The 24,538-nt window shown below is 40.6% G+C and overlaps 1 protein-coding gene and 1 non-coding gene across 12 annotated transcripts in view; both read left to right on the top strand.

Moving 5' to 3' along the window:
* The window catches only part of VEPH1 (ventricular zone expressed PH domain containing 1), a 759,919-nt gene that overhangs the window by 231,150 nt on the left and 504,231 nt on the right, over positions 1 to 24,538 (top strand). The gene's annotated exons all lie outside the window — the stretch shown is intronic.
* Positions 15,061 to 15,166, top strand: LOC125175814 (U6 spliceosomal RNA). The gene has a single exon (XR_007155989.1). It is a non-coding gene; the product is annotated as a U6 spliceosomal RNA (small nuclear RNA).

The raw sequence follows: 24,538 nt of genomic DNA, 5'->3' as shown, positions 1-24,538 counted from the left end.
CGTGCTGATAAGGAGTAAATGACCAATTTGAATCCTGACCATCTGACCACAGAATCTATGTTCTTATTCATTCATTTACCAAGGCATGAAAAATGTGTGAACCAGCAGAGGGACATACTAATTTTGCTTTCATACCACAGGGCTGCTAAGCACCTGTATATTCATTATGTATATTTATTTAGTACATTATCACTTAAGTTTTTGGTGTTTCATTTATCCACCAAGTATTTATTAAAAACCTTCTCTGTGTCAACATTCCATGAGGGGCTGGGGATATAGCTGTGAATAAAACAAGTCTAGTGCCTCTTTTTGGGAATTCACAGGCCAGCGGGAGACAAGGGCCATCTATGCTGCCAGAGAGGAGAACTGAGGGTGGTGTCTCTAATCTGGCCGGGGGAGTCAGAGTAGGGCCTTTCAGGAAGTTTAGGAATCTGCCACGTTTTCAGGGTGGGAGAGAACATTTTACACAAGAGAAGACTCATTTGGAAACTGTAAGGGGTTGGGTAAGGATGAAGTGTGAGGGCTTCCAGAAACCACCTACTTGTGTCCCAATTTTCCTGTATCATCCTCCCATGACACACACACCTTGCCCCCACTGCCCACTTACCTGGTAGATCCTCCCATAACCTTCATGTCTTGGTTTAGATGTTATTTCATCTGAGAAAACTTCCCTACATCTCCCAGTACTAGCCAGATGTTCGCCCATAGCAATCAGTGCTTCTCATTATCCTAACATGGTTGACATTATATTTTAATTGCTTCTTTACCTAGCTGTCTGCTGCTTCAGACTATAGGTCTTTTGGACCCTGGTACTATGTCTTAAAAACTAGCACATAGAATGTACTAAATAAATATTAGTTGAATGAATGGGAATGGGAGGGAGATACAGGTAAGGGATAAACGGGAACAGATCATGAACGACGGAGTATGGCAAATAGATGCTCTTTCTGTGTGTACCCATGGCTAACCAACAGATATTCCCAAACCTTTCTCTTTTTTCACCTCTACTCCAAGGCTGAAAAAGTGAAATATTCACTTTTCCTGTATCCCTTCCAGGAAAGGGTAGGTATATGCCACAGTTCTGTTTAATAAGTTCCAAGCAGAGACCTGCTGGAAGGGCTCTCGGAAAGTGTTTGCCTTCCTGATAAAAAAGAGTATTATATTCATCATAGTCCTCCACCATTTGGGTGAGGGCTGCAGTAGATGTAGCAGCTACTTTGTAATTATGGAGGAAAGGCCAAGAGAATCACAAAGATGTTGGCCTTGATATCACTGAGCTGCTGAGCCAGTGCCAGAAAACCACCTACTTGTGGACTTCTCTTTATGTGAAAAAAATAATCCTCTGCTTCAGTTGTCTGCTACTTACAGCCAAATGCATTCCTAATAGTAATACTATAAAATGAGAGTTGTAGCTATATTTTTTGAATGTTTACTAAGTATGTCATAGTTTCAAACATTTTCCCCATGCTTATCTCAACTAATCCTCATAACAACTCTACATGGAAGGTGCTATTATTATTATCATCTCCATTTACAGATAAGAAATAGACACATTCACTCATCCAAAGTTCACATAGCCAACAAAAGTCAGAGCCAAAATTTGAACCCAGGACATCCCACCTTAGCATTTGTGCCCTTGGCCATGGTACATGAAACCAGGTCCAAGAGCTTGAACTCTATTCTGAGACTGGTGAGGTGGTCTGGTAGGCAAAATAGTAACTTCCCCCAAATGTCCACGTCCTAATTCTCAGAATCTGTGCCATGTATGGCATGGGGATTTAATACTTCAGATGGAGTTAAGGTTGTTAATTAGCTGCCTTTAACATAAGGAGATTTTCCTGGGTCATCTAGGTGAGCCTAATGTATTCATAAGGGTTCTTAAAAGGGAAAGAAGGAAGCATTAGAAGAGGTTAGAGTGAGTCAGAGAACTCATTCCATGTAGCTGAAGATGAAGGAAGAGGGCTACAAGCCAAGGAATGTAGGTGGCTTCTAGAAGGTGGAAAATGCAGGGAAATGAATTCTTCCTTGGAGCCTCCATAAAGGAATAAAAGTTTGCCAATTTCCTCTTCTTTTTTTGCTTTTACTTGTTAATTTTTTAGCTATTATATACTTTATTTTATTTTTAACTTATTTTTTTAATTTACATCCAAGTTAGTTAACATATAGTGTAATAATGGTTTCAGAAGTAGAATCCAGTGGTTCAACACCTACATATCATACCCAGTGCTCATCCCAACAAGTGTCCTCTTTAATGCCCCCTGGAGATTAGCCCAACCCCCCCCCTCAAACCCTTCCAGAAGCCCTCAGTTTGTTCTCTGCATTTAAGAGTCTCTTATGGTTTGTTCCCCTCCCTGTTTTTATATTATTTTTGCTCCCCTTCTCTTATGTTCATCTGTTTTGTATCTTAAATTCCACATACGAGTGAAGTCATATGATTTTTGTCTTTCTCTGACTAATTTTGCTTAACATAATACCATCTAGTTCCATCCACATTGTTGCAGATGGCAAGATTTCATTCTTTTTGATTACCGTGTAATACTCTATTGAATATATAAATTGCATCTTCTTTATCCATTCATCTGTCTATGGACATTTGGGCTCTTTCCATATTTTGGCTATTGTCGATAGTGCTGCTATAAAAATTGGGATGCATGTGCCCCTTCAAAACAGCACTCCTGTATCCTTTGGATAAATATCTAGTAGTGCAATTGCTGGGTCATAGGGTAGTTCTATTTTTAATTTTTTGAGGGACCTCCACACTATTTTCCAGAGTGGTTGCACCAGTTTGCATTTCCACCAGCAGTGCAAAAGGGTTCCTCTTCTCCACATCCTCACCAACATCTATTGTTGCCTGAGTTGTTAATGTTAGCCATTCTGACAGGTGTGAGGCGGTATCTCAATGTGGTTTTGATTTTTATTTCCCTGATGATGAGTGATGTGGAACATTTTTTCATGTGTCTGTTAGCCATCTGGATGTCTTCTTTGGAGAAGTGTCTATTCATGTCTTTTGCCCATTTCTTCACTGTATTATTTGTTTTTTAGGTGTTGAGTTTGATAAGCTCTTTATACATTTTGGATATTAACTCTCTCTGATATGTCATTTGCAAATATAAACTTTGCCAATTTCTTGATTTTAGCCCAGTGAGACCTGTGTCAGATTCTAACCTACAAAAAGTAAGATAATAAGTTTGTATTGTTTTATGCCATTAAATTTTTGGTAATTTGTAGTCATACAGGCAGCACTGAAGGATTTTCCTCAGCATCTAGGCACAATTGGATTTGCTGTCTTTGTGAGATCCCTATGTTGACTATGTAGAGTCTGGATTATTGGTGGTTAAGGCTAAAGGCAGAGAGCTGAATTAGGAGGTATTGCAAATCCCAAAGCAACAGAGGGTCCAAGGCCACCTGAAGGCAGTGGATGTGGTTCTGTTCACTTGTTTTTCAAAGTGTTTGTGGAATAAATGTTGTAAAGTTGAAGAGGAGTCAGAGATGAACACATTTTAAAATTTAAGGTAAAGAGCAGATACTTGTTGGAACTAGGTGTCAGAGGAAGTAGGAAGTGGGATGGGAGAGCTGTGTCACCCTGTTTCTGGTGGTATCTGGGTAAAAAACTGGTTGTGGTGTGATGGTGGAGAGGGCAACAGTGGTAGAGATGGCAGTTTTGGGCACAGGTAGAGGAAATGCAGGCATCCTGCCTTGACAGTTTCTATTTTCCTTGTAGAGAAGGAGGAGAGTTCATCAATGGAAAGTGAGTGAGGTAAGTTTCAAACTAGCCCCTCTTCAGAATGGAGGGAGGGGCAGTCCAGGTGGGATTAAACTTTAATCTTTTATGGTACCACCTTTTAAGGTTGTGCTATATTTTTTTTCCCTCACCATAGGCTCAGCAGCCTAAGAGTTGGAACAGAGATGGACATGTTAAAGAGTGGGGATTTGGAAGAGAGAAAGGAATGAGAATTTTTACTCCCCGTTTTAGTGGGAGAATGATTTTTACATGGGGCAGAAGGAAAACCCATCTCATTTTGTTTGAGACTGGTTTCATGAATTCCTGACAAGCACATCCATCCTACCATTCTCTACAAAACCTCCCTTATTCAGTTCAAGAATACCTCCTCTCAGTATCGCAACTAGATCTTTCCTTCAAATCGGGGTCATTGTCTCCTGTTAAGGCAGATGTCTCAAGAAGCATGGCACAGTAAGTCATACCAGCCTTTGTTTAATGAGCCAGCTCCTTTGCTGGGAAAAATGCAACTGGAGTAAGAATGAGGGGGAGGAGAACAGTGAGCTGGGTGGGAGGAGTGGCTCCATCTAGGGGGGTAGAAGAGTGAATTGTTGGAGCTCTGAAGGTAAGTGCTCTCTCAGTCACTTATGCCCACCTTCCAGGTTCCCAAAGGGAGTGCCTGGGACTGGGCAGGTATACAGGAATGGCAAAACCTTTTTTCCCCATAGGGTAACTGGATATTGTCTGCTCTGTCAAGGTTTGCTCACACTTTGAAGTGTGTGTGCATGCGATCCTTTGGGAGTCAAAGGTGAGAAACCACAGGAGAGTTAGAGGGAAGGCATACACACTTCCTCTGCATGTAGAAGAAGATGTCCCTCACATTTTTGGCAATGGAGAGAAGGGATGAGCAGAACTATTACCATCTTATGTAAGGCAAAGTCAGGGAGATGAGAAGATATAGCATTCAATCCGAGAGGTTCCTTGAGGGCTGGTAAACCTCTTTGAGAGGAATATCCTACAAGGAATGCGCAGCTTGCTAGGTTTAGGGTTCTGTTTATTATCAAAGGAAACCTTTCTCATCTTTGAAAAAAATTTTAAAAAGAGAGCCTGTAATCCCTAGGGCCTCAGATTTATGTTTTCCAAATGTGGACCTCTATTTCTCCATGTGCTCAATATCTTTTTAATGGGCTACAAATATTTGAAATGTGTAAATACACCATGGGAGGATGAGTATTTTAAGTGCGTGGGGATGTGGCTGGATTAGGAGAAGTAGGATGTCATTATGGAAGAGGGAAGCAGGAGATGAGATGTCCCAGCAGTCTAAATTGCTGGGCTGGAGCACACTCTTAGGGCAAGCAAACTGGAAACATTCTTGCATTTGAACTTTTAGGCCAGTCACCTAGACAAAGGCATGCAACATCTTTCTTATCGGAGGTATTTTGTCTTTGGATTTTATCTTCTGTCCGGGGAGAGAGGGATTGCATTGCCCTTCCTTCTGTACTGGCCTACCTTCCAGTGGAAGTGGGGTCAAGTGTGTCTAGGAAATGCTCCCCTGGTGATTCTGATCTGCTCTTCTTTGCTTCCACCCCAGTCCTTCCCAATGGGAATTAACAGTTTCAAAGCCAGGTACTGACATGGTCAGAAAAGATTGCTCATTCCAAGTAGAGTGATGTGTTTCCAGTTGGAACAATCTCTGGAGTCTTCTCTGCGGTTTTCCTTAATGGACTCTATTTTCCAGACATACCTCCACTGCACATCTTCTGTTTCCCCAGGTGCAGAATGGGATGAGGATATACTGCATGATGCTTTGGTGAAGATTAAATGAGATATTAATGTAGGTGAATCACTTGCATATGGAGAGCCGTCAAGAAATGTCAGTTCTCTTCCCCATCATATCATCAGTTGATAATGAATTATTTCCTACTTTTCCTAACGCTTACTAATGTTTCCATGCATTTACGTACATATTAGAAAATTTGGAACTGCAGTGGAGGCCCATGGATCTCAGCTGTGGTCATTGCTTACTTATGGTCATTGAGTCCTTATTGATAAGTGGCAGGATGGCATAATGATGAGAACATGTCTCATCAACTGGATTTGAATCCAAGCTCCAACCTTTTAACTGCACCATCCCAGGAAAGTGTCTTAACTTCTTTGTGCCTCAGTTTCCTTATTACAGTGTAGGAGGAAATGAAAACAGTATCTGCCTCATAGGGTCGTTCAGAGGATTAAATGAGTTAATGTATGTAAAGAGCGTAGATCAGAGCCTGGCATTAAGTAAGTCCTGTAAATTTTGATTTGTGTTACTGGGTTTTGGTGACTACATATAAGACATTATGATAGGGTTCAATACATGTTAGCTATTATTTTTATTATTATATGATCTATAAAACATTGTCAAAACCTCTGATCCTTGAGGGGTGTCTGAGTGGCTCAGTCAGTTGAGCGTCCGACTTTGGCTTGGGTCATGATCTCATGGTTCATGGGTTCAAGCCCTGTGTCGGGCTCTGTGCTGACAGCTCAGAGGCTGGAGCCTGCTTTGGATTCCATCTGCTCTTCTCCTGCTCACTCTGTCTCTCTGTCTCAAAAATAAAATAAACATTTAAAAAAAATGTTTTTTAAATAAATAAATAAAAAGGATTTCTAATCCATGAAACTAAGTTCCAGCTTCTTGAAAATAATTGGAGACTAAGAATGATTCCTAGGACCAGAACTGAAAATTTTTACTAGTAGTTAAGGTGGCAACAGAATTCAGTCTGCAGAAGGGGTGGCCTGGCTGGCTGGGACTTTAAGGCCTTACCCAGGGCTTCTGTAAAGGGCAGAGTATTATCTGTTTCTTTTTTTTTTTTTTTTTAATTTTTTTTTTCAACATTTATTTATTTTTGGGACAGAGAGAGACAGAGCATGAACGGGGGAGGGGCAGAGAGAGAGGGAGACACAGAATCGGAAACAGTCTCCAGGCTCTGAGCCATCAGCCCAGAGCCTGACGCGGGGCTGGAACTCACCAACCGCGAGATCGTGACCTGGCTGAAGTCAGACGCTTAACCGACTGCGCCACCCAGGCGCCCCGAGTATTATCTGTTTCTTAAGTACAATCATTGCAAACTGATCATCAGTGGCCACAACTGTGCCCACAGACCCAAACCAAAATAAATTGGTTGCCAATATTTAAAATTTGGGCGATTTCACACAAAACTCTGGGCTTCCTACCCTTCAAACAGTTAGCGGGCCTACAACTCAGGTCTCACCCTCCTAAATGGCACCATCTGCCTCATGCCTGTAGAACTGCCCATTTTAGATTATTCATTCACTTTTCATTTTTCCACAAACCCCACTATTCCATATTGCATTATATCTGACCCACTTCACTCATCAATATTATTGAGTAATCTCAGTAGGCCTCTAAATTTGCACTCCTACTGTAAACTGATAGGAGAGAAGTGTTGCTGAGATGTGGGGCAGGTGGTACATTTCTACCACAATGTGGAAAGATTACTATACTGTTCATCCAGTCTTGATTTATGACCTATTCTCTCAGCCCATAAATGGGCCACTTTGTATGAACTATTATCAGTGCTTCTGAGCAGTGTCAATTCCTGTACCTCAGGTGTGCTAAGTATGCTTACTGATGTCCATCCGTGGCAGCTACTACCAGAAAATGTTCACATAGATGAAAAAATCAAGAAATGGTATCAAAAGGGAGTAGCCGCGGTTAGCTTGGTATTTCCACGGTTACACAAAATATGCTTGAACACAAATATTCTTGGGAATTATGGTTTTGTTACATAATTCTTCTGGAAACCATAGTTTTCTTAAATACCAGAAAATAAAACAAAGACATGTGGAATCCAACTGTTGGGACATCTCTCGTAATTGGACATTTGAGAACTTGGGTACCATATTCCCATTTCTGGAATTAGAAGCAGGAAGGCTAAAGAAGCGTGTGGCTGATCTTTGGTATATCCAGGAGAAGGTGGAATGTGTTTTAAATCTTCTGTGTAGTTGTTTTTAGTCCCACCCAAACATCACTCTGGTCCCAGCACCTCCTTCTGAAACAAGTCATTGACTAAAAGTGTATCGTCAAATTACAGTTGTACTGAAAGAAATGTTCTATAATTTAGATTAATAAGAAACCCACAGGTATGTGTCAAGTGTGCTAGGAAAGAGATGTACTTTTCAGAATTACCTGGTGCTCAATCATCGGAATGAAAATGTTTCTCCTTCATTTGCCAGTGGGGAGAGGATTCAGAGACTGTTTCCTCAAGACTTTCTGGACCAAGTAGAAGACCGTCATTGTCAAAGTATACAGTCAGTGTTGCATCTCGCGATGCAAATTGCAAGACATGCTTCTTTATCAGCAGAACTGTATGTTAATGTAACTGTCACATTAAATATTTGCTGCTGTGACTCAGTTAATGGCTGTCATAAAAGTGTGGCAGTATCTGACATTTTAAGTGTTTGTGGTACCTAATGTACAGCTTGCTATTGTAAATAGGCCACACATTTAGAACTAATTACATGCAAGCTATGATAGCAGGTTTATATTTTACAACTATCTGAGCTGTGATCAGCACTTGTAATCACAAAGCAAGGAGAAAATAGGCAGTGACAGCAATACCTTCATGTTGAAAGCAAATTCTTGTTCTGAAGTGTTATGAACTATTAAGTATTTTTCAGTAGAAAGTGAATACGATTAGTCAGAAGCAACTATAATTATGGAAAAGGCTGCATCTGGTTTATATACTATGTTTACATCCATACACATTTTTTCTTTAAAGATTTATCCAGTCCAGTAAACAACCCAAATTGTATCATTCTTAAAACAATAGATACATTTTTTTAAAAAAAAACTTCTGAGCATTGAGGAAAGGAAAGTTGCTATCTTTCTGAGTCTCCATGATGTGTTGTTTTCTGTTTGTGATTTTTGGTTGAAGCAGAGTTACACATTGGTTAAAACATAAAGGAGGCTGATAAACTTTGGTTCCTCCTAGCTTAACAATGCTTCTTATTTGGGTTACAGTCCTAAACATTTTCCACAGCTATCCTCCATGTCTGAAATAAGAAATCAGAGGTTTTTTGAAAGTAGTTACAGGCCAGGGAATCTTAATCTGGAGTCAAAGGACTCTCTAGGGTCCATGGATGGGGTAAGGGGCTAGAGGAAAGCATAACCCCCCAAAATACATGCAAAATTTTATAGGAATTTGATTCCCCCCACCTAACCCCCCCCCCCAGGGGGAAGATTTTGCAGAGCTTTCTTCAGAGTCTGAGAAGGAATATTAAGTATCACTGATTTTTACAGCTTGCTTAGACCACATGAAATAATGAAGAAATGGTTCTTGAGAGACCACCTGGCATTTGCAGTCTTGAGGATGCTAAGACAAAGGGGCTTGTGACAGTTGAGCAGGACTCTCTGAGTAACTGCAGCTAATTTTTAGAAAGTCTGAGAAAAACCTAACTGCTGGGGTCCTCCTGAGAGTGTTGGACTGGGTCCTATTTTCCTTTTCTCGAGTGCAGTCCTGGGACCCAAGCAGGTAGAGGCGGCCATGACAATATGGGCAGCAGCTCCTACAGCAGTAGGGGCTCTCTCCTGCTGGTCCAGTGTCATAACCTGGGAGACCAGCACTTTCCCGACTCTGTGGGAAACCTTTTTCCAGTCCAATGGAGATTGTGTAACCAACGATACTGGGCCATTTCTGGGGCTCAGGTGGATAGAGACTGGGGCTTGGGACTGTGGAGAAAGTTTAGGGTCCAGGAATGAGGCTTCTGCCTGGCTGACCAGGGATGGTGTCAAAGGCCAGGCAACCTGCAGAGGATTGAGTGCAGACAACAAATCTCTTGAGTATCCTAGAATCCACATTCCTTTCTTTTCATATCTCTTCTCCTTTCCCTTTGCTGCTTCCTGTGCAGAGTCCAGAGCTCAGTGCAAATGCTCCTCCATATCTGTTCATTCCCTGCTCCCCCTCTTCTGCTCTTCTTTTCCTGTTTCTTTTGATACCTGTTCCCTCTCCTCTTTCTCTCCTTTCCCCTCCTTTCTTATTTTTGTCTTATTAATATCTGGAGCTTGGCCTTTCCTTACCTTTTGGTTCTCCTTATCTTTTTGTCATTAAATGCAGTTTGTTTGTTTCTGGTGCATTCTCTCTCTCTCTCTCTCTCTCTCTCTCTCTCTCTCTCTCCTTCTCTCTCTCTCCCTTCTTCTCTCCCTCCCTTCTTTTCTCTTTTTGCGTTTTTCATGAGAGGGAGCAGGTGGAACAGATGACCTTGGGGATCCTTGCTCTTCTAAAATGATCTGAGAATTTTGAGCATGAAGTATCCCATGGGTGATGAGAAGAGAATGGCTTTTTGGTCTATGGAAATCCCACCTGGGATAGAGCAGACAGCCAACCTTTTGAAACAGAGTCCAACAACCCTCAGCTCTAGCTACAGCTCTGGCTGAGGGTGATTCGGGGTGGCATATGGATTCCCTGGAAATATCACTGGGAACCCAGTGGTAGACTTTATTGCTTGGCTTCCTTTATACAAGCCAAAGAGCAACATTCTTTGTGGGCCTAAACTCCCACCTGCATGCCTACTGAAAACTAAGTTGTATCTTGGAGAGAGATTGGTGGGGACTTCTAGCTCTCTGGCTCAGTCTTGTCCCTAGTTAGATTTCTAGCTACATTCAAGCCCATTTCCCCCATCTAACTCCCTTTATCTTTGACTTTGTTCCTCAAAGGGGTCTCACAATTTCATTTTCTGTGTCTTTGCTGCTGGCCTTCTCTTCCATCCCACTGTATTGAAACCTTTCTCACTTTTCACTGCCACCTGCTCCATGAGGCTTTCTTAAGTCCTTAGCCAGGATGAATGTCTCCCACAGGCTCTGTGCTCTCACAGACCCTTATCTGTGTTTCTGTTAAGTATTTATCACAGTTTCTTGAATTATAACCAGGTATGTACCTCAGGAGACAGAAAAGTGTGAGGGGAGGACAACATCTTTTTTATCTTCACTGTGCCTAGGACTATACTTTAGTAAATGATCATTAAACTTACTTGCAGAGTGATCAATGAGGACATTTATCAATAATCCTCTGCTTATTTTCATGCATGTCTAATAAAGATTTTATTTGATAAGTTTAATGATGTTCACAACAATCATTAGTATATCTGTTTTATGTGATGGGTTTTAATCCTCCCATTAACCCTGTGAGAGAGTGGATTGTCTCCCCTGCACAGGGGAGGCTGGATTCTCATCATAAGTCAGCACTCTTATCCTTGTCACTGATCTCCAAAGTCCCTGCCCTTTCCACTTTATTCTGAGGTTTCTCATGGGAAGGGAAAGCCCAGGAGGGATATTCTGATGGTCTCCACTTTCCTGTAGCCCTGTGCTCTCTGTGCTTCTCAGCCATGCTGCCTTCCCCTTAGCGGAACATCATAGATGAGTTGGGCCACCTTTCTTGGTTTCTTTTCTGGGGGAGCAGAAGCCACCAGTCCCTTTGTACAAGGCTCTGGGGCTGGGTGTCTAGTGTTTTCTCTGGTTGAGACAATGGCATGACCATGCACTTGGAAAGATCACAGCCCTTGTTTGCATACAGCTCCCCCTCTCAGCCTGCTTTGGGGCAGAAGCCTGCTTTGATCCGTGTGCAGGCCTGGGAGGTTATGGCCCTAATTAATTCATGCATAACAATCTGAATTTCCTTTTCATTCGGTGAAAAGCGTAATCATTTCAAAACTTTCATAATGCTGGAATTCTTAAAACTCTGATTGAATCCTACTTTTCGTAAATCTGGTCTAAGCGTGATCTGTGGATAGCACTGAAACAAAAAGATAATGGAAAAATGTTTCTTCTAAATTTCTGAAAACTATTTCTGTTAGAAGAGGAGTTCTTGTCATTAGGCAAGATTAAAAAAAACTCATAATAAGCAGTGGGATGTCAACAAACTCTTCATCAGAATCCGGTTTTTGTTACGTGAATGCACCAGCTTACTAATCCACCCCATTCAATGGAAATGTCATATAAATTGAAGAAAAATAAAGAGTGTGAGGGAGACCATGGATATGAAAGCACTTTGTAAACAGCAACGTGCTTTATAAATGTGACATATTTTATAGCTCGACTTCTGCAGTTTCCTTCCCCATGGTTAGAAAGTATTAGAGGTCCCCTGACTCCTGTCAGATGCCTTTTTAATGATCTTTAAGCCTTATTCCTAAAGGCAGGACAGTGATAATGGCAGGAAAAGTGCTTAATAATTTGTTTATGGTAAAATGCTATCCTAATTAGTAGATCTCATTAATTTCAATAAGGCATCACCCAGCATTTTCTCTCACTCCCTACAGTCAATCAGCCAGAAAGTCTTACTGCTTTTGCTGAGATCTATCTCTTACTTATTTGCTTTGTTCCCACTGCTACCACTTGAGTTTGTGACTTCTAATGCCACACCTGGGCAGCAGCAACTCCTACACCCTCCCACAGTCCACGATCCCTGGAGTCAGAGGGACCTTTTAGAAACAAATCATGTTGGTCACCTTCTAGCTTCTCAAACTCTGCAATGCATTCCCTACGAGGTTCAGCCTGTTTGCTCTCTGCTTTTTATATCCCTTCCATATTACCCACTGGTCTTCCTTTTCAACCCCTCTTTCTGCCTTGAGCTTGGCCTCTGCTGTTCCTTCTGCCTGGAATGCCATTCTCCCAGATCTTCGTGTGGACTGACTGCTCACCTGTCAGTTCTGAGCTCCGCAGTTCCTGCCTCAGGGAGACCTCCCTGACCACCTAACCTATGGTGCCTGCCCCTGCCACTAGCCTCTCTTACCTGATTCTTGCACCCCTAACTTTCGAACATTATCTTATTTATGTAATTGTTTATTTATTATTCATCTCTTTCTGGTCAAATATATGTTTCACAAGAGCAGGGGCTATCTCTATATTGTTCCCTGCTACTTCTCCAGAGCCTAGAATAGGGCCTGGAACAGAAGAGACTCTCATTTATTTGTTGCACAAATGAGTGCTAACTACAGGAACTATTGAGTGAGGGGGAAAAAAAGAATGTTCCAATAAGGCGATTTGGTTTATGTTGACAGTATGCTAAAACAACTAGTAAAATTCAATTCAATGGAGAAAACTGTCGAAGGGACTTTCACTAATTATTGGTTAATTCAGTTATAGAACCCATTGTTGATAAAATTGCAGCAGGTGTTATAGAATTCTATAGCTATCTAATTCTTTTGGTTAAATTAGCCAGAACTGCTTATTATACATATCATGCTTGGGATGCTTCTCATTCAAATTTTATAAATGAAAAACTATAGAAGAGAGATCATCTATTTTCCCAGAAAATAATTCTTCTGGGAAAATTTCCTAGTGCCCGATCTGAAAGGTTTGAGATGATGATTTTCTTCTTTTCATATGTCATATTCATTTATTCTTGTGTGTGTCACCTCATGATAGAATGTGTTCACTTTACGAATAATTGTTGTAAGCTTCCTGTGTACCAGGCCCTCAGCTTAGCACTGGAGAGCCCATTTGGGACCAGACACATAATATCGCTGCTCTGGTAAAGGTTGGCTAAAGATTTCTCTTCTGTAGGAATTTAGGATGAACACATCTGCCGTGTGCTGTCATTTCCATGGCGTTTTAAAGAAGACACACAGTGATAGTAGGTTGGTCTGGAGGTTCCAAGAAAAGTCCATGTTCTTATGAAAACCCAGTAGGAGAGTATCTGTGAAAGAGAAAGACAGACTAGGTCAAATGTTCTTAAAATGAACTTCATAGTTAGGCCATGACAACTGTCATGCTCCCAATAAAAGCCTGCCAAATAGTCTGAGCTAAAAGAGAGAGATTTGGGGCAAATTTAGATACAGAGTGACACTTCTTTCTTTTTCATCTTTTCTTTTTCATCTTTTTTTTTTTTCAAACTCATTGGGCTGCATATCTAAAACCACATTTGAGCCTTTTCAATATTGGTATCTAGTCACTGCAAAAGCAATGTCTGGTTGAAAGATAAATGAGTTTATAGAGTTTGGGATTAGATGGAAAATAACTGGAACTAAATTGTATTTTGCTGAATTTCAAAATAGCTCAGGAACAATTGGACCATATTTTCCTCAAAATTAACATCAGTAAAAAAAAAAAAAAGATTAAGCAAAATAAAACCCTCCTGGGCAAAAGAAAGAAAATTGTAAACTGAGATTTACTCAAACCAAACTTCTTCCAGTTCTTCCACCCTTGGTTGACAAAGGCATAAACTTGGGAGTGTGGGCAGGTTTCTAAGCCTTTAATATTATTATTATTATGAAATCAGAGTTCTAAGTTTTAGAAATGTTTAAAGAAGAGGTTTTTTTCTTGACATTTCTAATTTCTGCTAAGTATTGAAATATACCACCCATATAATAATTACAGGTCATAGGATTTCAGAGCTGGAAGGAACCCTGGAGACAATTTAGTCTAGTCTATGCATTTCTATGGAGGTGAAGACAAACTCGGGGAGGTGGATGGACTTGCTCAAGGGTATGCACGAGCCTGTGACAGAGCTGGAGCCCAAGTTCCTTTCATCTTATGGAAATGCCCATATTGGACAGGTCCAGCCTCACTCTCCTATTTATGAGGCTGTGTAAATAAAGTCCCTGGAATTTTGGTGTGCTAAAAGTATGAGATTTTGATCGTCAGGTAACTTATGGGTTAATCTTATGATCACAGTCTTGCTTTTTCCTCTGAACGGTGGCTGTTCAGAGGTAATGGGCACTGAAGATACTCGTTAGAAATTGAATGTAAAGATTTAGGGAGCTGGAATGGGACAGAATCAATGTGTGGCATGAAGAAAATTGTGCTTGGGAATCCCTTCCCTTACTCTGCCGTTCCTTCACACTACAATGCCAGCTCTATTCATTGTTGAGTTTTGAAGCCCACATTTTCCTCATTGCCTAGTGGGAAGCAGTCCGCAGCCTAAACGCAGAGGTGGCCAATTGAGTGAAACATCTTTGTGAACTCCTTTTGTTAGAAGGGTGTATGCACTCAGGACCCTTTAGTTTCTGATTTCATTGCATGCTCCTGACAGCAAGGAGCTAGATTACACTAAATCATAAGAATGGAAAACAGGGAAAGAGTGCAAAGGGACTGCCCCAAGCCTCTGTGATGGGGTGGGGTGTTAGTCATCAGCTTTCTTTGAATATCAAAGTTATGCAAATGCAAAGAAGGACCCTCCATGCCTTTAACACAGAATGACACTTCTTTCTTTTTCATATATATATATATTTAATATAGGAAGGTACAGCTATAGGTTCCTGTGACCTATGCCCCTCCCAACCCCCTTATATGACAACTGTGCTCAGACAGGGATGAGTATGGATATAAATGAGAATGTAAAAGGTACCAAGTGCTCGCTCGGCAGCACATATACTAAAATTGGAAGGATACAGAGTAGATTAGCGCGGCCCCTGTGCAAGGATGACACGCAAATTCGCGAAGCACTAAAAGGTACCAAGTGAGGAGGAACCTGAGCAGGGAAGAGTGGGGCAGTGTCATCTGAGTGGTGATGGTGAAATACTCAGGAGTTACCCAGTTGCAGCCAAGGTTTTTTTTGCTTTGTTTTTTTAAAAACTGTTTTTTAACAGTTTGAGGAAAATAGGCATCTCGCTTCAAACACCTCTGACCCCAACATACACCCGCAGCTTCCAATTGTATTTCCTGAGGCTGTGAACTCCTCAGTTTTCATAAGCCAAGAAGAAATTTAGCTAGTTGGTAGTTGGAAAACAGATCTGGGGGGAGTAAGTAGCATGAGTAATGAGTAGGCCATATCCCCTTCCAAGATGTTCCCAACTACTTTTGGACCTAGGCCTGGGAAAAAAATATTATGTGAGTTTCCCTTGGAGACACTGTTAAAATGTATTTCATTAATTAGTGTCCACTTAAATTTGACTTAATACCCAGGGAAATCAGTTTTGTTCTTAAATCGTACCAATACATAATAATGATAATAAAACAATACTTTAATATGTATAATACTTATTGCAAAAAGTGCTTGCATATATTGGCTTATATATTATCTTATATACTTTCCAGAATACTTCATTAATTGGTTTTTTGATGACAACATGGAAGTTCACCGTTTTCCTAATATTCAGATGATGATAAAAACATTCATATTCAGAAGTACTTATTAAGTACCAATTACTTATAATACCAACAATACTGAGCTCATTTGAGTTAAGTGAAGAACCACAAAAGAAGTTTCTATTTCTATGAAGTTTATCTTTCTGACATTTCCCACTGTGTTTAAAAAGAGAATGGGCAAAGCCATTCGGGTATCAGAGTTTAGTTGGATGATACACGTTCCACTTGTGGAATCGGTCAAGATCAGAGAACGTCTTCATTTCTTGTCTCTTAGAAACTGAGTTGTTAATATAGTTATTCTCTCTGGTATTTAGATCATGAATTTTTCACAGACCCACATCAAGGAGAAAAGAGGCCTTTTCTATGTTAAATTTGAAGAATGACTTCAGATGTTTTGAGTGGATAGCTGTAGAACAGAATGGAAACAGTACAAGTCATGTTGCCTTCCAGAATCCACTGGGCTCTGTTATTGTTAGTTATCTATTGGAACATCAGGCTATGGTCCTTATCCAGTGTGGTTTGGCTTTATTATTTCTCTTAAGATCTTGTTAATGTTCAGTTGATCTGTTTTATATTTCAGAGGACCCAGCAGGATCCTCCTATTAGTATCTCCTATCTAAAGTAGGGAGAGGGGCGCCTGGGTGGCACAGTCGGTTAAGCATCCGACTTCAGCCAGGTCACGATCTCGCGGTCCGGGAGTTCGAGCCCCACGTAGGCTCTGGGCTGACGGCTTAGAGCCTGGAGCCTGTTTCCGATTCTGTGTCTCCCTCTCTCTCTGCCCCTCCCCCGTTCATGCTCTGTCTCTCTCTGTCCCCAAAATAAATAAACGTTGAAAAAAAAAAAAGAACTTTTATAAAGTAGGGAGAAAAAGTTGGTAAGAATGATCTTTTTTTAAAATGGGAATTGTTTCATGTAAACATTCTACATAGAAATACATGTACATAACCACATACAAAGAGTTTTGAATTTGTTTCTTGCGAGCCCATCCTCACTTTCTGTGGAGAGTATCAGAATTGTCTTAGGAAGCTTGCCCTGTGGGATTGCCATGGCACCAACACATCTTTTTGGTGAGTAATGCCATAACCTCTGAAAACCCGAGAAGTTGAGCAATTGTCCATTCTCGTTACTGAAATACTGTGGACAGAGCACCTGGCTGATTGTGGCAAGAGGATATAGGGTGGGATAAAGGATGACTTTTGCTTCTCACTGATTTCCCTCATCTCTTAACTGCACAGAAGTCTTAATCTTGAGGAATCCAACATTGGGTTGCATCCTAGGTGCATTCAGGGACTCACTTACCTCTAGTTTTTCCAGAGTTTTTCCTCTGGGGCTAATTTTAGCTGTGTCCAGAGACATATTTGAAAGTCAATATTACTTAAATTTTTCATATTGAGTGACGACAGCTGGGGAGGTGGTGTGTAGGGTAGAATGTGCCTGTATCAGCCAACATCACTGACTTGCAGAGCCACAAAGAGACCTGCTTCAGATTTTCTACTTTGACTTGAACTTCACAGCTTACTTACCCAAACTGTGTATGAGTGGGGCCCTCAGATGGCTCCTTTATCCCCACCTCATCCCACCTAAAGAGAACCATCATCAAAGAATTGTCCATGATGTCCAGCCATTCCCTTAAAGCTACCTTGCCTCTTTGTACACACTCAGAAAACGGGCAGTGCCCAACAGTCTGCCTCTTCCTTCATCTCGTGGGCCTTTTGGGGATGAAATAATCTATCGTTCTTTACTAGTGCCACTTGTATGAACACCATTGGAGTGTAATCATACGCGGTTGTCCTATTTGGCCTGAGGGTAAGGCCTCATCCTCTGAGTAGGCAATAACATGTTCTCTGACAGAGGTGGTTAGCTCAGGTTTTAGTCCCAGGGAAGAGACCTAACATGAGACTGGACACCACAGCACTGGACAATACTCTCAATTCGTTTGTTATCTTGGGTTTTCTCTCTTAGGGGCTGAGATATGTTGGAATGTATGTACTCTGGGATGGTGGGTACAAAGATGTTATCCAACATGAGGAGCCAGACCCAGGGCTGGGGTGGGGGTATGTCTTGAACTCAGGGGGTCTGGTTACATGTTTCTGTCTCAACCTCTTTCCCTTAATTGTTTAAAGTTCTTAGTATTTTCTTAAATGCCATGGCCTGGTCTCAGCTGAACTTGAAGGGGAAGATTTGGGCTATATCTGGTCTGGGATATTAAAAGGGGCAGTGTCCTTTGGATTGGGACTGTGATGGCAGCAGGAATTGGGAAGAAATATCGAAAAAGGAAAACAGGGGTGGCAGTGAATCTAAGAGCCCATGTCAACGCCTCGACACTGCCCCACTGCTGGAGGGGATTCTCTCTTCAGGCCCTGCTTTAGAGGATCTCGTGTTTTCTTAAGGAAGGACGTGGCTTCCTGACAGCTCTTTGGTAGTTTGTTTCTAGAATATGTTTTTGTTTTATGGTTGTTGATTGTCTGGATGTTTCAGTAATACCTAAAGAGAGTTGAGCAGCAATTGCTGCCTCAACTAACAAAAAGGCCAGAGGCACCCTATTTGAAGACAATAGTCTTAATCTCTAGAGAGAAAGTGAACCTTTGGCTCTATATGATCATCATAAACAGGGACTTTTTCCCTCAAAGACAAAATTAAGAAAACAGATATTCTGTTGTTTGGAGACAAGGCAGTTCATAGATATCTGTCAAATGCCATCTGAAATGATGAAGTTGTAGGTCAAAAGAATAGATAACTGAGCTTTTTCTCAGCATCTATAAATAAGACATCAATCATAAGACCACTCCTGTCCAACCCAGCAGTATGTGGAAAGTTATCCACGATGGTTTATGTTTAGGTTGACCAAAATGATTCCCTTACATGCCTCTATGTCTGTGGTTTGAGCTGAATCCACCACTTAAGTCAACCTACAGTAATCCAGCTGCACAGCGCCACCTGTAGGAAAATTATGTGTGGGTGTTGCATGATTTAGCAACATACGGTAGATTTCACTCTTGGCGTCCTGTTCGTTTATTTTCTTTAATTTCTGAATTGAATGAGTATAACATGTTCAAAACTTGTTTTTATTTTTTTGATAACTTAATGATAAGAATGCTTTCTAGGCATAACACTGTGACTCATAGTTTTGAGACCGCATATGTCTTAAGTATTCTTAATTGACTAACCAAAAAAAAAAAAAAAAAAAAAAAAGAATCCATGTTACTAACACAGATATTTACATTAACTGGCTTCTCTCCCTCTTTTTAAATTAAAAATTTTTTTCTAGAGTTATTTCCTACAGTTTTAGTGAGACATTAGATTTGGTGTTTTGATGAGACCAGAAACTACACAGATAGGACCAGATTTCTACCTTGTTCACTGATGTAGTCCTTACACTGTGCACAGTGATTTGCACATAGCAAGTCCTCAGCAGATGTTTGTTGAATGTACGAATGTACATAGTCTCTTCATCTGCCTCTCTTTTAGGGTATGCCTGTAAGGGTTTTAGTTCAAATGCCCCTTCTTTATTGAGGCCTGACTTCCTAATTCAGAATAACCAAATATTGATCATCTCTTTCATAGAAACCAGATTTCCCATCACCCTCTAAAGTACTTTTATTTATTTTATGTATATCTCATCCATTTGACAGGAAGCTCAATGAGGATAAGGCCCGGGCTGTTTTGTTCACAGTGCCTGACGCAGTGTGGTGCTTAATAAATAGTAGATGATTGGATGTATGAGTGAATGTTATATACCCACATGCACATCTGCAGTGACAGTCATATGTGGCCCTCTATTACCCTTGAGTAATAAAGAACAATTAAGAATACCACAGAGAAAGGCTATAAGCACGATTTAGCAAATTGTTAGAGATTGAGTGGCTAAAAGAGGTAAATTTTATCATATGGTCAGGTTAGCTCCAGGGTTATCTGGTTTGGGTTAGACAACTTGTCTATTTCCATGTATTATAATATGGCTTTAGATAGGTGTTAGATGCAATTCTGTCTCTAATAACAAACTGTGTGATCTTGGGCAAATTACACAACCTCTTAATATGTAAATGTGGAACACAAATAGTACTGCCTTCCTGTGGTTATTTAGAAGATTAAACAAGATAGTGTATATGAAGTATGTAGTTTAGTGCCTGGTACAGAATAAGGAATATGTACTCAATAAAAGTTATTATTAAATTAATAATAACATTTGAAGTCCATCAGTGGGCTAGCAGTGTCCCAGGACTCAATTTTGTTGTAATTAAATGTATTAAACAGTGTCTTAGGCTCAACTTCAGTGAAAGGAATTATTGCTTTGCTTTTAATGGCTATAAAATTCTACTTAGCTAAATAATGGAATCAGATGAATTCCCTACAGCCAAGGCTAGATTTAGTAAGATCTGGAAGGTTATGGCACAAAGCACACAGTCACTGCAAATTAAAACACCTCTGCACCCAAACATTATAGCTATTTAATAGCATGGTCTTTTAAAATTTCTTTGACGGAAAGAAAATTCAACCATGTAAGAGTTTAAAAGAAATCTATATCCATAACCTCACCAAAGTGCGATATAAGCAATATCCTGTGGTAAACATAATTACGTGAATATCCTTTTAAAAATCTTTTGTCAAAGTTCTACAAATGTATTAGAGTTTTTCCTGATTAGAAAATAAATAGAGTCTCTGAATATAAATGTTTAAAAATATTTAGTCTTAATGACATGACACAAGTTTTTATATATATGTATGTATATATAACAATTTAGATAATTTGCAGTGACAGGTAAGGCCTAAATTACAGGAACCAGAAACCTAATTATTTCAAATTGAATAATCTTGCTAACCAGAGTCACTCATTTCAAGGGAACAAAGGCAATGGATTTTTGAAATTTCTTACTTATCTTAATAGTTCTGTTACAATTTCCCATTAAATTATATCAGAGTTCTTCTGTATCACAAAGGCTGCAGAAGCTGGAAAAGTATTTTTTTATCAAATGCAAGAAAATGCATACTCTGCCTAATCCCTGTGTGTGCATGTGGGGATCAGTGGAGGCTCTTATTCTACAACAGTCAGCCTACAATCTTCTCATCAGTCTTCAGTTTGGACCAAAAAAAAATACTATTCAGAAAAAAAAAATCTCACATTTCAGACATTACAGTAGATGTGGGTGGTATATTGTAGAATAGTTCTTCTCCATTTTACTTGTGCCCTTGCATTTTTTGACAGGATAAAGACTTTAGTAAGCCACTAATCTCTTGTGTTTGTCATCTCTTTCTTTTTAAGGGGTTGACAGGGTGTGTGTTTAAGAGGAGAATTCTAGCTCACAGCTTCGGAGGTATGTTGGAGAAACCACCTCACCATGCTCTTCCTTTATGTCTCTGGAACATCAAATAAGAAGGCTGTCTTCAGGGATGGTTGAGGGTAGTGAGACCCACAGCTGCCTTTATTATTACCATATTTGCTGCCACCCACACCCTATGAAAAGGACTATGAACTTAAGGGTGAGAGTGACAGTGAAATAATTGAATTTTTTAGATTAGGAAGAGACCTCCTTGATTGAACTTGTATTTTAATTCTATTTAAAGTAATGCCGAGCAAATATTGCCCTTAAGGATTATATATTAATGTGTTTCTGAAACACTTGAATATTAGGTAAGTTTATGCTTGCACATCTCTCTTGTATAATCAACTTCTCTCCTTCTCCCTCCCTCTCTCTCCATCTCCGTCTTTTGTTCTGTCTGTCTCTCTGTCACACACACACACACACACACACACACACACACACACACACAATTGTCTGTTGGTATACCCATATAACAATAAAACAAAAAAAACAAAAAACATGACAGTCATCAGATATTCTCCATTTCTCTTCTCATCCCAATGACACTCATGGAAAGAATGGAAACTCATGGAAAGAATGGTCTATACTTTGTGACTCCACTTTCTCATCACTCTTTCCCTACCCAACCCACAACATCCTAGCTTTCATCCCTATCAATTCATTAAATTGGCCCTTATCAATGTCACCAATCACCTGTATCTGGCCGAAGCTATTGGCCAATTTCCCATTCTCATCTTACTCTGTCAGTAGTAGTTGATGTTGCTGAACACTCTTCTTTTGAAGCACACCCTTCTTGAACCACTCTTCTCTGTCTTCTGTGACATCATTCTCCTGGTGTTTCCTACTTCAGGGAAGCCCTATCTCATTTCTAATCCTGGTTTCTCCTTTTCTGCTAGACATGTAGGAGGGCCCAGAGCCCCACTGACAGCAAGCAAGTTCCTCTAGCTTCACTTTCTCCGTCTCCATGACATTAATACTGCCAAACATGGACACATTTCACATGTGTATCTCCAGTCCAACTCTAGACTGTTTATCCACCTGCCTACTAAGTATCTTCATCTGGATGTCTAAGGAGTATAAGAGGAAGGGGAGATAAGGACCAAGTTGCAGTCCCCTCTGTAAAGATAAGAGAGAGGTTCGTTAACTTATTTCTTGAAACCAAGAGGAGAGTGAACTCAAGTGAATTCTTGAGATGTGGTCAATTGTACTATATTCTCAAATTTGGACAACTATAAGGACCAAGAACAATTTATAGTTGCAAATATAGTTGACCCCAGAACAAAGTGGGGGTTGGGAGTGTTGACTCCCTGTGTAGTAAAAAATCCACTTTTGAGTCCCCCAAGTTTTAACTACCAGTAGCCTACTGTTGACTGGAAGCCTTACTGACAACGTGAATAGTCTATTAACACATATTTTGTATGTTGTATGCATTATATTCCGTATTTTTATAATAAAGTAAGCTAGAGAAAAGAAAATGCTATTAAGAAAATCCTAAGGAAGAGAAAATACATTTATTGTACTACTGTATCTATGGAAAAAAATCTGTGTATAAGTGGACCTGTGTAGTTGAAACCTGTGTCGTTCAAGGGTCAGCTGTATATACTTATACTGGAACACCATTCAACTACCTAGATAATCTCACATGCCTGGGACACCTCTGAACACCTTGCTGTAAAACTGACGACTTACTCCTGGACTCAGTCTTCCCCAGTCCCACCTCCCTCTCACCTCCACCCTCACTGCTGAACCTTCACGTACTTTTCAGACTTCATTTGATGGTTCAGCTCTTCAAATTCTCTCAGTGTGCCTGTAGCAACCACTAACCCCACTCTGCCAATGGTCGCAGCTTTACACCACTCAACATAATTTCTCCTCACTCTTATTCATGAGACAAAAATAGTGAATATTGATATCGTCCTAAAGGACTCCTCTCAAATGATCCATTTTTATACCAGTCAGGAATTTTAAACACATGTGAGAATCAAATGCTAAACTTATAGAGAAAGATCTAATTCTTTATTCCTTTTCTTATATCCAGTGATTGTTTCTGTCATCACAATTATTTTAAAAGCATCTGGGATTTAGTGCTTTAAAGGAACTCTCTCTGCCAGCTTCAGACATAGTATTCCAAATGGTACTTATTCACAGTTTTACATTCTCTGTTCCATCTCATGACCACCCAAAAAGAACATTCAGTCTGTAAAATGGTATGGAGAGTCCTTTCTACCTCTCCTCGTATTTCAGTCTTGTTCACAGAAGAAATACGTGCTTCTCCTATCCCAACCATTCATAACTCAGTCTCCCCCAGTGGAACAGCAATGCCTAATCTGACTGGTAAGAGCCTAACATTTACTGGGCCACCACCAGTAGGTGGTATCGTTATGCTCTCAATGGCTACATGTCCCTCCTGCCCTTGGCAGTAGGAGCTTGGCAGGTCCGTGGTCATATTTTCAGTCCTTTGTCCCCAGTTTCTGAAGAGCAGTAAGCCTATTTTCAATTCAGGGAAAGAAGACATGGGATGCTCCAAATTGACCTCAAGCCTAAGCTATATTCCTGGATATGAGCCTCCTGGGAAACCCCTGCTTCTAGAGAGTTAACAACACTTGCTCAGATTAATAAAACAGTGCTTCCTGTTTCATGTGGCTATCAACCCTTGGGCAGATCCTCTGCCAGTAACAACCCCTGGGAGGAAAAGAACTGAAGGGCCCTAAGCTCCTAACATAATGATTGAAACAATTTAGAAATTAAAGCAGAATTTCCATTGTGTCAGTTTTCTATTAATGTTACACCAAATTACCACACATTTAGCAGGTTCAAACAATACCCACTTTATTGTTTCCCGGTTCTGTAGGTTGGAAGTCTGGGCACAGCATGGTTCAGCTGCTTCTCTGCTTAACATCTCACAAGGCTGAAGCCAGGGTGTCAGCAGACTTGCTTTCCTTTGTGGAGGCTCTGGAGATGAATCTGATTCCCCATTCATTCACGTTGCTGGCAGGATTCAGTTCCACAAGGTTGTAGGACTGAGATCCCTTTTCCCTTGCTGGTTGCCATCTGGTAGTCGTCCGCAGCTTCTGTAACCTGCCCTTATTCTTGCCTCTTGGTCCCTTGCCTCCATTTTCGAAGCCAACAGCAGCAGGTAGAATCCTTCTCAGATTCTGAACCTCTCTAACCTCCCTCAGCCTCACATTTCCTCTGCGGCATCTGTCTGCCTTCCTCTTCTCTTAGGGGTGATTAGGTTGTCCCTCCCTCCCGGAGGCCTGGGGATACTTGCCCTATATTGAGTTCAGCTGATTAGTAACCTTAATTCCATTGCAAAGTCCTTTCACAGCCATGGCCTACATGAGTGGTTCGGTTGAATAACCAAGGAATGGAAACAACTCTCAGCTCCTCTCACACCCTCAGTTCTGGCTTAATTTTCAC

The sequence above is a fragment of the Prionailurus viverrinus genome, chromosome C2 (genome assembly GCF_022837055.1).
Source record: "Prionailurus viverrinus isolate Anna chromosome C2, UM_Priviv_1.0, whole genome shotgun sequence".
Lineage (NCBI taxonomy): Eukaryota > Metazoa > Chordata > Mammalia > Carnivora > Felidae > Prionailurus > Prionailurus viverrinus.
Note: the sequence above shows the minus strand (reverse complement) of the source record. Positions and strands in the feature narration are given on the sequence as shown.